At 39.3% G+C, this 14,317-nt stretch overlaps 1 non-coding gene across 1 annotated transcript; it reads right to left on the bottom strand.

The window, feature by feature from the left end:
* Positions 1 to 587: 587 nt before the first annotated feature.
* On the bottom strand, positions 588 to 690 carry LOC123595500. The gene has a single exon (XR_006711202.1). It is a non-coding gene; the product is annotated as a U6 spliceosomal RNA (small nuclear RNA).
* Between the last annotated feature and the right edge of the window lie 13,627 nt (positions 691 to 14,317).

Here is a 14,317-nt window from a genome sequence, read left to right as displayed (position 1 = left end):
TTTTAAAAAAGCATAATAAAGTATATTGTACGTTATGTTATAAGGTGACAAGTGTGGCTATAATCTGAATGTTTGTGTTACCCCAAATTTTATATGTTGAAATCCTAACACCCAAGGTGATAGTATTAGGAGGTGAGGTCTTCAGGAGGTGATTAGGCCCTCATGATTAGGATTAGTGCCCTTGTGAAAGAGACCCCAGAGAGCTACCTTGTCCCTTCTGCTATGTGAGGTTACAGTGAAAAGATGGCTACCAGTGAGGAAACAGGTTCTCATAAGACACTGAATTTGCCAGCATCTTGATCTTCGACTTCCCAACCACCAGATCTGTGAGACATAAATTTCTCTTGTTTATAAGCCACTCAGTCTGTGGTATTTTTGTTCTAGCAGCTCAGCCAGAGTAAGATAAGTGCCACGGAAAAGTACAGCAGGATCAGGAGGATAAGAAATTCTCGGGTTGGGGGAAGCATAGGTTGTACTTTTTTTTTGTTGTTCTAGAACTTAAAAATATTAACTAAGTTTATTTAGAGGTAAGGAGTTAAATCATGATTCTACAAGTAGCAAATTTTGTGTTTATCCTTTGAAATTATAAAAATATGGAGTGCTTCATGAATTTGTAGCATCCTTGCACAGGGGCCATGCTAAATCTCTGTATCGTTCCAATTTTGGTATATGTGCTGCTGAAGGGAGTACTGGCTGTAATTTTAAATAGGGTTAACCTAGGCTTCATGAAGAAGAAGGTATTTGAATAAAGCAGTGACTCTCAACTGTGGGTGTGGGGGTTTGCCTTGTGGAGGACATTTGGCAATGTCTAGAGACCTTTTTGGTTGTAATCACTAGGGGATGATTCAGCAGTGCTGCTGGCATCTACTGGGTGGAGGCCAGGGATGCTCTTAAGCATCCTACAATGCATGGGACAGCTCCCTACAACAAAGAATTATCTGGCCCAAAATATTAGTAGTGCTGAGGATGAGAAACCTTGCATTTAAAACTTAGAGGCAGTGAGGGTGTTGGATATGCAGAGGTCTGAGGGAGGAGCATTCTAGCAAAAGAGAAAAGCCATGGCAAAGGCCCTAAGATGGGAATGTGACAGGTTTTTTAGAGAAACTGAATGTAGGCCCAGAAGCACAATAGGACATGAGGTAAGATGAAGAGGGGCAACATTATGTAGTGACTTGGGGGGTCATTGCAGGGACTTTGGCTTTTATTCTGAGCCAGTGGAGGTTTTGATGGCGAGGACATGTCATGATAGGATTTAGCTTTCACAGACTCACTCTGGCTGTTGTGTATGGATTATTGGAGGGAAAGTGAGAGATGATATAGAGCAGTGGTAGGTAGCAGTGGAGATGGATGTATGTTGAAGCTAGAACAATAGGATTTCCTGAAGGGTCAAATGAAAAATCTAAGAGAAAGAGAGGAGTGAAAAATGGCTTCAGGTTGTTGGGGGGAGCAATTGGAATGAGGGAGTTACTGTCAACTGAGGTAGGAAAGACTGGTAGAGCATATTGGGTGGGGAGAAGTTAGTAGTTCAGTTTTAGAATGGTGTGGTTGAAATCCGTATTAGACATCTGAGTGAATATGTTAAATAGTTGGTTGGATAGGTTAGAGGTTTAAGAGTAGGAATCCGGGTAATGTAAACGTGTAGATGTTAATTTTTTTAATGTTTGTTTGTTTGTTTGTTTGTTTATTGAGGGAGAGAGAGAGAGAGAGCAAGCCAGGAGGGACATAGAGAGAGGGAGACAGAGAAGCCTAAGCAGACTCTACATGCTGAGCACAGAGCTGAACATGGGGCTCAAACTCATGAACTGTGAGATAATGCCCTGAGTCAAAACCAAGAGTCGGATGCTTAACCGACTGAGCCACCTAAGTGCCCCCAACAGCCTCAGATTTTTAACCCATTCCAGCATCAACCGTAAATCCCTAATCTTATTTGAGTACCATCTAAATCAAATGTGGATGAGAGTCAACGTGTAATTCATCCTAAGGCAAAAATCTTATTCAGCTGTGAACCTGTGAAACCATACAAATTACCTGCTTCCAAAATACAATCTGTGGGACAGACAATAGGGTAGACATTCCCATTCCAGAAGGGAGAAATTGGAAAGAAAACAGATGTCCTAGATTCCAAGCAAGTCTGAAACCTAGCAGGGAAAATTCCATTAGATTTTAAGGCTCAAGAATTATCCTCTTTGGGTTGATGCTCTGTTCTTTGGCCCACTGGTGTGTGTGGCAGGCTCACCCTTGAGGCCCTGGACGTTGGCAGTCTGGCCCATTGAAACTGAGAATTCAGCCTTTTCCCCCTAGGGCCTCTTTCCTCTGGGCCTATAGTGGTGGCAGCAGTCCTGCTGACTCTGAATTGCCTTGAGGTAATTCTTCCCTCTTCTTGAAGGATAACACCTTTTGGCAGTCACATAGGTCTATTGTCCTGTCCTGTGGAATCCCAGAAGTGTGAAAGCCTTTCTTCATTATGTCCTGTCTCTTTCCCCTTTAGTCTAAGCTGGCAGTGTTTGTGCTGATAGAACTCCATGTCTATTCCTGGCTTCTGCTGAGTTGGCTGATTAGGATCCGTGAGTCACACCTGTGACCTCTTATTCAAAAGACTGTCCAGCCATAACCTTGGTGTTGCCTCGTGAACATGCTTTCACATTTTGTTATATGGATAGGCTGAAATTTTTCCAGATCTTCAAGTTATGGTTCCTTTTTGCCTAACAATTCCTTCTTCAATGTATCTTTCTCCTCTCACATTTTACTATGAGCAGCAAGCAGAAACCAGGCCCCACCTTCAACATTGCTTAGAAATCTCCTTAGCTAAATATGCACGTTCCGCACTTACAATTTTTACCTTCCACCTGACACTAGGACACAATTCATCCAAGTTCTTTTTTACTTTATATCAATCAAATTCTGTCCAGTTTCCAATAGCATGCTCCTCATTTCTTTCTGAGATCTCACCAGAATCATCTTTAATATCCGTATTCCTACCAAAAATCTCTGTAAGGCAATCTAGGCTTTATGTAGCATGCACCTCAAAACTCTCCCAGTCTTTGCCCATTCCCAGTTTTTTCCTTAAATTTTTAATATTTATTTATTTATTTGTCTTAAAATTTTTTTTAACGTTTATTTATTTTTGAGACAGAGAGAGACAGAGCATGAATGGCGGAGGGTCAGAGAGAGAGGGAGACACAGAATCCAAAACAGGCTCCAGGCTCCAAGCTGTCAGCACAGAGCCTGACGCGGGGCTCGCACTCATGGACCGCGAGATCATGACCCAAGCCGAAGTCGGATGCTCAACCGACTGAGCCACCCAGGTGCCCCTTTAATATTTATTTTTGAGAGAGAGAGAGAGAGAGAGAGAGAGAGAGAGAGAGAGAGAGACAGAGCATGAGCAGGTGAGGGGCAGAGAGAGAGAGGGAGACACAGAACCTGAAGTAGGCCCCAGGCTCTGAGCTGTCAGCACAGAGCCCCATACAGGACTCAAACTCACGAACCATGAGATCATGACCTGAGCCGAAGTTGGATGCTTAACCAATTGAGCCACCCAGGCATTCCTGCCCATTCCCAGTTTTAAAGCCACTTCTAGGGCCGCCTGCGTGGCTCAGTCAGTTGAGCATCTGACTCTCGTTTTCCGCTCAGTTCGTGATCCCAGGGTTGTGGGATTGAGCCCCGAATTGGGCTCCCCTGTTTAACATTCTGTCTTTCTCTCCCTCTGCCGCTTTCTCCTGCTAGCAATCTCTCTGTATATCTCTAAAATAAACAAAAAAATAAAGCCACTTCCATATTTTTATGTATCTGTTACAGCAACATCCCACTTCTTGGTAACCAAAATCTGTATCAGTGTGCTAGGGCTGCCATAACAAAATACCACAGACTGTGTGGCTTAAACAACAGAAATATATTTTCCCACAGTTCTGAAGGCTAGACATCCAAGTTCAAGATGTTGGCAAGTTTGGTTTCTTCCAAGGCCTCTCTCCTTGGCTTGTAGGTGGCCATCTCACTGTGTCTTCACATGATCTTTCCTCTGTGCATCCCTGATGTTTCTTTGTGTGTCCCAATATTCCCTTTCTTATGAGGACACATCAGTCAGGTTGTATTAGGACCCACCCATCTGGTGGCTTCATTTTAATTTAATCACCTCTTTAAAGACCTTATCTCCAATATGGTGGCATTCTGAGGTACTACGGGTAAGGTTTCAACATATGAATAGGGCTAGATGCAGTTTAACCCATAGCAATCACTCAGCATGAATAATCAGCTGCAGAACTTGTTAGATTTGCCTGCATAATAATCCTGTTTTCTTCCTAGTACTATGAAGTATTCCTTCGACAGTCCCCAATTGAGCCCTGCCTTCTGTTTCATGAAGGTGGGTACTGGTGTGAGTTCATAGTTCACACCAGTAGCTGAGGACACAATGGCCATCATCACTTTCCATCCTCAGGAATTAAGACAGGTGGGACTCACAGAATTAATAAGGGGCAGATTTTGTAGCAGCCCTTATTTTCACTATCCTCCAGTTGGTTTTGGAAGTTTCAGGGCAGATAGCAGAAACTACACATCCACTGAGTATTTGTGTGGGTTGGGAGGAGGGGTTGGAGGTGAGGATGAGGAGGTGGCAAGGATATTTTTAACCATGCTGCTCGCATAAGCAAACCACAGAGACTGAGGTGGGGTTACCAAGTTAATTATCATGTGAGGACTCCCAGGTATTTTCACAAGAACTTTGCCCATGGAAGTTGGTAGGTACTCTACTGACTCTAAAAGCCAATTCAATAGAGATGAGAATATAGTCAGAATTTCATAACTCAAATAATACTCTACACTTGTAATGCACTTAAGGCTTTCAAATGTTCCCACATTAAAACATTCCTATACTTAACGTGATCATCTCAACCAATTCGTGAAGTAGGTAAGAGGAGAGGTATTGAAACCCTCATTTCAGATGAGGAAATGGAGGCATAGAGGTACCCAAGGTTAAAGAGCCAGTGAATAGCCAACCTAGGGCTTGAACCCATGTCATTGATTCCTGACCTTTTTGTAATTAAAAAAGTTTGAGTATAGTTGTCACACAGTTCCTAGCCTTTTATTTTTATGTATGTATGTATGTATGCATTTATTTAAATAGATACAACTTTATTAATATCAAAGTAGATTGTGAAACAGGTATTACTGGAGTTAAAAAAGACTTAATAAAGGTAGGAGGTTCAATGTAAAAGGAAAATAAAACAATTTAAAATTATGTCTATATAATAATATACATATTATATATTATATTATAATTGTATTATGTTTAAAAAGCCTTTAATTCATTTATTTTAATTTTAATTCCAGTATAGTTAACATGCATTGTTAGATTAGTTTCAGGTGTACAATATAGTGAGTCAACACTTCCATACATCACCCTGTGCTTATCACAAGTGCACTCCTTAATCCCCATCACCTATTTAGTCCCCCACCCCCACCTAGCCTCTGGTAATCATCATATTGTTCTTGATAGTTAAGAGTGTTTCTTGGTTTGTCTCTCTCTCTTTTTTCCCCCTTTGCTTATTTGTTTCTTAAATGCCACATATGAGTGAAATCATTTGGTATTTGTCTTTCTCCAACTGACCTGTTTCACTTAGTGTTATACTCTCCAGCTCCATCCATGTTGTTGCAAATGGCAAGATTTTATTCCTTTTTATGGCTGAATAGTATTCCATTTTATATGTATATCATGTCTTCTTTATCCATTCAACTATCAGTGGATACTTGGGTTGCTTACAAAATTTGGCTCTTGTAAATGATGCTGCAATAAATATCAGGATGCATGTATCCCTCTGAATTAGTGTTCTTGTAATAAAAAACGGGCAGAAGACATGAACCAGACATTTCTCCAAAGACATACAGATGGCCTTCAGACACGTGAAAAAATGCTCAACATCACTCATCATCAGGGAAATGGAAATGAAAACCACAATGAGATATCACCTCACACCTATCAGAATGGCTAAAACAAATAATATAAGAAACAACACATGTTGGCAAGGATGCGGAGAAAGCAGAACCCTTTTGCACTGTTGGTGGGAATGCAAACTGGTGCAGCCACCGTGGGAAACAGTATGGAGGTACCTCAAAAAGTTAAAAATAGAACGACCCTGGGATCTAGTAATCACACTACTGGGTATTTACCCCCAAAATATAATTCTTGGCGTTTTAACTGTAGAGCTCCAACATAGTTTATTGTGATTTATCCTTGTGAAGGGCTAACGTTTAAAAATTTTTTAATGCTTATTTATTTTTGGCAGAGAGAGAGAGAGAGAGAGAGAGAGAGACAGAGCATGAATGGGGGAGGGTCAGAGAGAGAGAGGGAGACACAGAATCTGAAGCAGGCTCCAGGCTCTGAGCTGTCAGCACAGAGCCTGACACGGGGCTCGAACTCACAGACTGCGAGATCATGACCTGAGCCGAAGTCAGACGCTCAACTGACTGAACCACCCAGGCACCCCTGTGTCATGCTAATGTTTAGGCTCTCTTCAGTGATGTAAGAATTTTAAAATGTTCTGAACTCAAAGGAAGAACTTAGTTACCATGATCATTCCCTTCCATGACCTCTTTCTTTTCTTTGAGGACTCACATCTTTGAGGTGTGTTTCCGTGGGTGGTTAGGATATTTGCAGTGGAGAAGTATGAGGAGAATTGAAACATTATTGCTTCTTCATGATGGGGCAGAGGCTTAATTTAGTTCCTTATTTACAACAAGAATAACTCTCACACTTTCTTTAGAAAACTATGAAAAAGGCTCAAACTAGAGTAAGCACTCTGTCTATTATATAGGTTTTGTCAAAACCTGATAGGTAAAGCAGTGCTTCTCCTGAGATGTGAAAATAGTGTATTTTTTGTCATATAGAACATTGCTTCATGTTAAGTGTTATTTATAATAGGATTTGAGAAATGTGCCTTCTTGTCTGACTATTGCAGGGCTGATTACTGTAGGGCTTGGAGAGAAAATTTGTCAGAGAGGAGTCTTTGCTTGATTCCTGATTTTGTGGTCTGGACAGAAGGACCTTCTGTGTTCAGAAGGAGGCTGTAAAGAAGTTTTTCACCACCAGGCCAGGAGCAGTCTGTGACTTGACATCACTTTACTTCCAGGAAAGGTAAACTTGGGATAGCCAAACAGCAAGCAGGAGGCTGATGGCTTGCCATAGTCTGGGTTGTGGATTGCTGAGGCTGGGCTGCTCATTGTGGAGGAACTGAGCTAAGTAATACTAGCCCTTGTACACCAGCCAGGTGTACTGGCATGAGAACGCAGGCCAGATTCAGATGAGGGAGTGTCCGCATAGACCTCCTTCCCCTGAGAGGGAACTTCTACAGACTCCTCAGGGCCATGCCATGGGGCTGAGTCACCTGAGTGAGATGCTGTCCCCTGCCAACCACCAGAGATAGAATGGTCTGCCATCCCAAAATACTTTTTTCAAAAATTCTTTTCCAGCACCGTGATGTGTTACAGCCGTCAGCAGTCCCCCTACCAGCTCCTGTTTGGGGATCCCCACCTCTTTGAAGATCTCTTGGGCTTGAAGATCCACATCTCTCCAGATGCCTTTTTCCAGATTAACACTGCTGGTGCTGAGGTGCTGTATCTGATAGTGGGGGAGCTGAGTGGAGTGAACTCTAACACCATCCTCCTTGATATCTGCTGTGGAACTGGCAAGTGATAGCCCAGGGCAGAATCTACATGCTTCTTAGTTTCCAAACCCTATCTGCTTGGCACCCAGGGCCCAGGTGGGGAGGTGGTGGTAGTGGTGCAGGCATAATGCCAGTGGTTCAAAATCTTAAAATACCCTCCACTTATCCTCTTACTTCCTCAGGTGTGACTGGTCTCTCTTTGGCTCAGTATACCTCCCAGGTCCTTGGGATGGAGTTGGTGGAGCAGGCAGTAGAGCATGCCAGGTGGACTGCAGCCTTCAGTGGTACACTGCTCACAGTCTGGAGAGAAATTAAGAGCTGCAGTGTTTCTGTGCTGTGTAAAGGGTTATGTGGGAAAAGGGCATCTGCTAGATCTGTGACCTGCGCAGAGCGAAAGGAGGGTGTCCTGGAGTGGTTGGAATTGGGTCCTGATGGTTTTTCTGAAAGAGGTCCCAATAGCTAATCTCCCCCTGCCTTTTTTTTCATCAAGGTGATGAACAAGCCTCGATGATAGGAAGAGAACTTGACAAAACTTTGGATAATATAGAAGAGCCTTCTTGACATTAAACTCATGAGGCATCATAATATGTGATAGGTTTCAAATAATTTTTGGCAACAGAACCTTTTAGTTGAACAAAATCGTATGCCAAACTACAGTATAGAACACAGATCCCTTTGTTCCCTGTACCCTACCTGCAAACGACTCCTGAGGCTCTGTGAAAATCTCTTAATAGAGCAGAAAGAGCACTTGAGTAAAAGTCAAGGTTTTCTTCTTGGTAGAAGTACTTATGTGCTATGTGTCACTAAGTTTTAAAATAACTCAAGATGAAAGGCCTACTGAGGAAAGGAAGGAAGGAAAAGTGCTTTGGCAAAAACAAGGCAAGTCCAAAAGCATTTCTTTCACTGTTATTCAGAGGTATACCAGATCCAAAGGGAAGATGGCAGAGCCCTGGCTCCTGTACATTTCTGTAAAGCTGAAGCCCCCCACTTCCTTTAATGCTGGGCTTGAGTTTTGAATTCTGTCACATGGGCCTCTCTTCTGCAGGCATCACCAACTGTGAATTCCACACTGGTCAAGCAGAGAATATTTTGCCACAGTTACTAAAGTCAAAGGAAGATGGGCAGTTCATTGTTGCTGTGGTGAACTCAGCCCAAGTGGGACTGCATAATGATGGATAGCTTTCCTGTTACAGAACTAGTTGGGTATTCTCATGATGTCCACCACTTTTAGTCCCTTATTCCCATACTATGCTAAGGGTGCTCCCAGCGGGCTGGCTCTGATCCTATTTCTCTATTCCCAAGAAATCCTACGTGCTGGCCAGTTGGTAGTTTCTGATAACCCAGACCATGATAGGTTAATCATATTAATAGCAATGTGTTTCTTCCTTCAGATTACTATGTGGTTCAAGGCATTCAAAACTTCAGGGCTATCTGCATACTGATTTTTGTTTCCTGTAAGCCCCATGGTGAAACCACAAGGAACATCATTGAGTGAGTCTTGACTTCCCTTTTTATTTTCTCCCGATGATAAAAGTAATTCATACTTGCTATACAGATTTAGAAAACATAGAGTAATATAATATGTAACATATATAAAGTAATATAATATATAAAGTAATTCATACTATACAGACTTACAAAATGCAGAGTAATATAATATAATATAAAGAAACAGAAAAAAGTCATTATACTATCATCAACAGTCAGCTATAGGGCCAGGTCTTGGGTAAGGCAAGTAAAGCAACTCGCTTAGGGCAAGTTTAGTAACACAAAATTTAGTAAGATGGTGCACAAAATCTCAGTCATTAAGGTACATTTTTAATGCAGTATTTTCAGAAATCAAAATTAGTCCAAGTAATCTATGATGAAAAACATATTAAGTTTTTTTTTAAAAAAAAAAACAAGATCTACTCCTGTGCTTGCTAAACCCTGCCTCAGTGACCTTACTCTAATCCTAGTCCTGGTTCCAATGAAACCTTATTTATCAAAGCAGGCATCCAGGCTGAGGGTTGTTTCCAATTTGATTTTCCAAAATATTGCATTAACGTATTTTTGTCTTGATTACTGAGTTTTTTGGCACCCTCTTAAATTTTTCACCCAGAGTAAATGCCTCTTGCTTTACTCCAGTCCTGGTACTGGTCAATTATTTTGATTTTTCAAATGTTTTCTTCCTTCTCTCTCTCTCCCTCTCCCTCCCTCTCCTTTTTACATAAGGAAAACAATTTCTAATATTCAAACAACATAGGTGGGTATGAAGTATAGATGATACACCTGGATGGAACAAGTGAGAGTTAAAAATAAATGAATAGAGCTTTCAAGTCAATGAGCTGGAAAAAGAGTAATAAACCTAAAGGAAACTGAAGGGAAAAATCAATAATGCTGATTAGAATCCAGAAATTAATGAACCTATAGACATGACAAATAAACAAGAAAGTGTTATTGGAAGAAGAAAATAAAACATAAATCTAATCAAGAATATGAAAGAATAAAACATGAAAATATAAAGTCTTAAAAGAGAAAAAGAGCATAACTACAGATATGAAGAATTTTTTTAGGTTTATTCATTTATTTTGAGAGAGACAAAGTGCGAGTGGGGGAGGGGCAAAGAGAGAGGGAGAATCCCAAAGAGGCTCCATGTGATCAGTGCATAGAGCCTAATGTGGGGCTCAAACTCACAAAACTGTGAGATCATGACCTGAGCCAAAATCAAGAGTCAGACCCTTAACTGACTGAGCCACCCAGGTGCCCCAAATTTTTTAAAATTATAAGAAAATACTTTGTACAACTCACAATATATTTGAAAACCTAGATGGGCAATTTTCTGGGGAAATGCAAATGGATAATACTAATTTTAAGTAAACCTAAACAGACCAGTAACCATGGAAAAGAATCAAGAAAGTTGTCAAAGAGCTTCTTCTCCCCAAAATAAAAGCATGAGACCGATATATTTTCACAATCTTATTTCCTTGTCTATTCTTGCACATTTACCTCTTCCAATTGTCCTTTATTTTAATTTTATTATACTGTTTAAAAATGTTTTTGAGGGGCACTTGGGTGTCTCAGTGGGGAAAAGATGGGCTGTTCAGTAAATGATGGTGGACAACTGGGTAGCCAGGGTGAAAAACAGAGTTGGATCCATATCTCACGCTTTATACCAGGATAAATTACAAAGCAGTCAGAGATTTAACTGTAAAAAGGGGAAACCATAAATGTACTCCAGGAAATCATAAAATTTCTTTATAATCTTGGAATGCAGAAACCCTTTCTAACTATAAAAATTTAGAAGCCATATAATAAAAGGTTAAGTTTGCCTACATAAAAAGTAACTTCTCCCTTTGTTACACCATACACAGAAATAAATTCAAAATGGGTCATAGAACTAAATATAATAGTTAAAACATAGGAGTAAATTTTTGTGACCTTCAGTTAGGCAAAACTTTCTTAGATATGACATTAAAAACCCAAGCAACAACAACAAAATATATACATATACATACACACACATATATATATCAAATATGTGTGTGTATATAACTGGACATCATCAAAGTTAAAAATCTTTTGTGCTGTAAATGATACCATCAAGAAAATGAAAAGACAACGCATAGAATGAGGGTAAATATTTGCAAATAATTTATCTGATAAGGGACTGATACCCAAACACCAGACATAAAAGGCCACATCTTGTATGATTCCATTTATAGGCAATATCCAGAGTAGGCAGATCTCAAGAGACAGAAAGTAGATTTGTGGTTGCCTAGGGCTGAAGGTCGGAGGATTGTAGACAAGTAGAGACTGAGGGCCAAAGAGTGCGTGGTAGCTTCTTGGATTAATGAAAATATTCCAAAATTGATTGTTGTGATAGATGCACAACTTTGTGAATATACTAAAAACCACTGAACCTGGGGCACCCAGTCGGTTAAGCATCCTATTCTTGATTTTGGCTCAGTTAATGATGTCATGTTGATGAGATTGAGGTCCATGTCAGGCTTTGTGCAGGGTGTGGAGCCTGCTTGAGATTCTTTCTCTTCCTCTCCCTCTTTTCCTCCTCTATTTGCACATGCACTCTCTCTCTCCTAAAAATAAAAATAAAATTAAAAACCCCTGAAAAAAGAAATAAAAAATCACTGAACTGTATAAATGGGTAAGCTTTATGGTATGTGAATTACATCTTGATAAAATAGTTAAAAATAAATAACTTGCATGATAAAAAGCACCAAAATCAAAGATGGGAGATGACATACAAACTGGAAAAAAAATTTGTAGTTCATATCATAGACAAAGAGTTTTTTCCTTAAGTTATAACAAACTCCTAGAGATTGATAAGAAAAAAAATGAACAGCACTGAAGAAAAATGGACAGAAGACATGAAAAGAAAATTTAATGTGTTTATGAACCATGAAAGGATGCTCAGTCTCTTCTGTTGTAATGGAAATACAAATTAAATGTACCCTGAGATACCACTTTTTACATCTCAGATTGGCAGAAGTTCAAAAGTTTGATACTACACTGTTAGCAATACTATGAACTCTAAAAAATTACTGGTCAGAGTATAAATTGGTACTATCCCTGGAGAGGGAAATTTAGCAATATAGATTATAAGTGTATATATACGCTTTAAGTCAGTAATTCCATTCCTGAGTCTTTATCCTGCAAATACACTGACACATATGTAAAATAGTTATTTATTGCAATATTATAACAGCAAACAATGAAATATCTTAAACGTCCACCAGTGGGAAACTAGTTAAACTATCTATGCTATATCCGTACAACGGAATACTGTGCTGCCATAAAAAGGAATGCAGATGTTCTCCATGTGCAGATATGGAAAGATTTCTAAGGCATGTTATTTTAAAAAACAGCTTTGTTGAAATATAATTCACATATAAAATTGGTCTATTTAAAGTGCACAATTCTGTGGTTTTTACTATGTTCTCAGACTTGTACAGCCATCACCACTATTTCCAGAACTTTGTCATCACTTCAAAAAGAAACCCTGCACCTCTTCCCTGTTACTCCCCATTTTTCCCCAACCCCCTGGCCCTAGGCAACCACTAATCTACTTTCTATCTTTATGGATTTGTCTATTCTGCAAAGTTCATACAAATGGAGTCATACCACATGTGGTTCGTTGAAAGTGGCATCTTTTGCTTATCATAATGTTTGCAAGGTTCATCCATGTTGCAGCATGCATCAGTATTTCACTCCTTTTTATGACTGAATAATATTTTACCTCATGGATGTATCGTATTTTATATATTCATGCATCAGTTGATGGACATGTGAGTTGTTTCTGCTTTTTGCCTTTTATGAATAATGCTGCTGTGAACATTCATGTGCACATTTTTGTATGGACATACGCTTTCATTTCTCTTGGGTATCTAAGATACCTAGGAGTGGAATTGGTGGGTCATGTGTAACTCTATGTTAACCTTCTGAGGAACTGCCAGCCTCTTTTCCAAAAAGCTGCCCTACTTTATATTTCTACCAGAGGTTCTATGAGGGTTCCAACTTTTTGATATCCTCACCAACTCTTGTTACTGTCTGTCTTTTTTTATTATTTTCATCCTAATGGGTGAAAAGTGGTATCTCCTTGTGGTTTTGATTTGCATTTTCCCAGTGGCTAATGATATTGAGCAGTTTTTCATGTGCTTATTGTCCATTTGTATATCTTCTTTGGAGAAATATCTATTCAGATCCTGTGCCCATTTTTAATAAGATTGTCTTTTTATCATTGAGTTTTAAGATGTCTTTATATTTTCTAGATACAAGTCCTTTATCAGATACGTGATTTGCCAAAATTGTCTCCCATTCTGTGGGTTCTTTGTTCACTTTCTTGATGGTGTCCTTGGAAGCACAAAAGTATTAATTTTGAATATGTCCAGACTTTTTTCTTTTGTGGCTTGTGATTTTGGTTCTAAGGTATGTTACTAAGTGGGAATAGGAAGGTATGCAGAATTGTTTATGTAATAGTAAACTGTCTTTGGAAAAAAAGGACAAAATATGAGAATGTAGATTTATATTTGCTTGTATAGGCATAAAGAAACTGGTAAATTATATAAGAAAATGATAATGACAGCTATCTATAGTGGGAGAGAACTGCAGAGATAGGTCCACAGTTGGGAAGGAAAACTTCACCGAATACTTTTTTATGTTATTTCATTGTTGAATAAAATGAAAATATTTATTATGTAAGACAATATATTTAAGAATGCAGTGATTAAGAGTAAACCTAGGATTCTGCTAAACACTCTTACTGAGTAAAATAAACATGGCCTCAAAAAGTCAAGAAAAATTTATTTTGAAAAGACAGTATGTGCGTATGGTAGGAGAATTCAAATAATACAAAAGAGTATGGAGGGGATAATGAGTCTCTTTCTTGCTCCTGACCCCTAGTCCTTCAGATGTCACCACTCTTACCAGTTTCTTGTGTAGCCTATCAGAGATACTCTGTGATGGTACAAGTGTGTGTGTGTGTGTGTACACATACATGTATGTATATATACTATCCCTCTTTTTTTTAACAAATAGAAACAGACTAAAACACTGTTCTGCACCAGGCTTTTCGCTTAACAGTAGATTTTGGAGATTGTTCTACAATAATGTATAATGTGCATCAATACTTATAGGTCTACTTAATTTTTTAAATAGGTAATATAGTT

The sequence above is a fragment of the Leopardus geoffroyi genome, chromosome X, assembly GCF_018350155.1.
Source record: "Leopardus geoffroyi isolate Oge1 chromosome X, O.geoffroyi_Oge1_pat1.0, whole genome shotgun sequence".
NCBI lineage: Eukaryota > Metazoa > Chordata > Mammalia > Carnivora > Felidae > Leopardus > Leopardus geoffroyi.
Note: the sequence above shows the minus strand (reverse complement) of the source record. Positions and strands in the feature narration are given on the sequence as shown.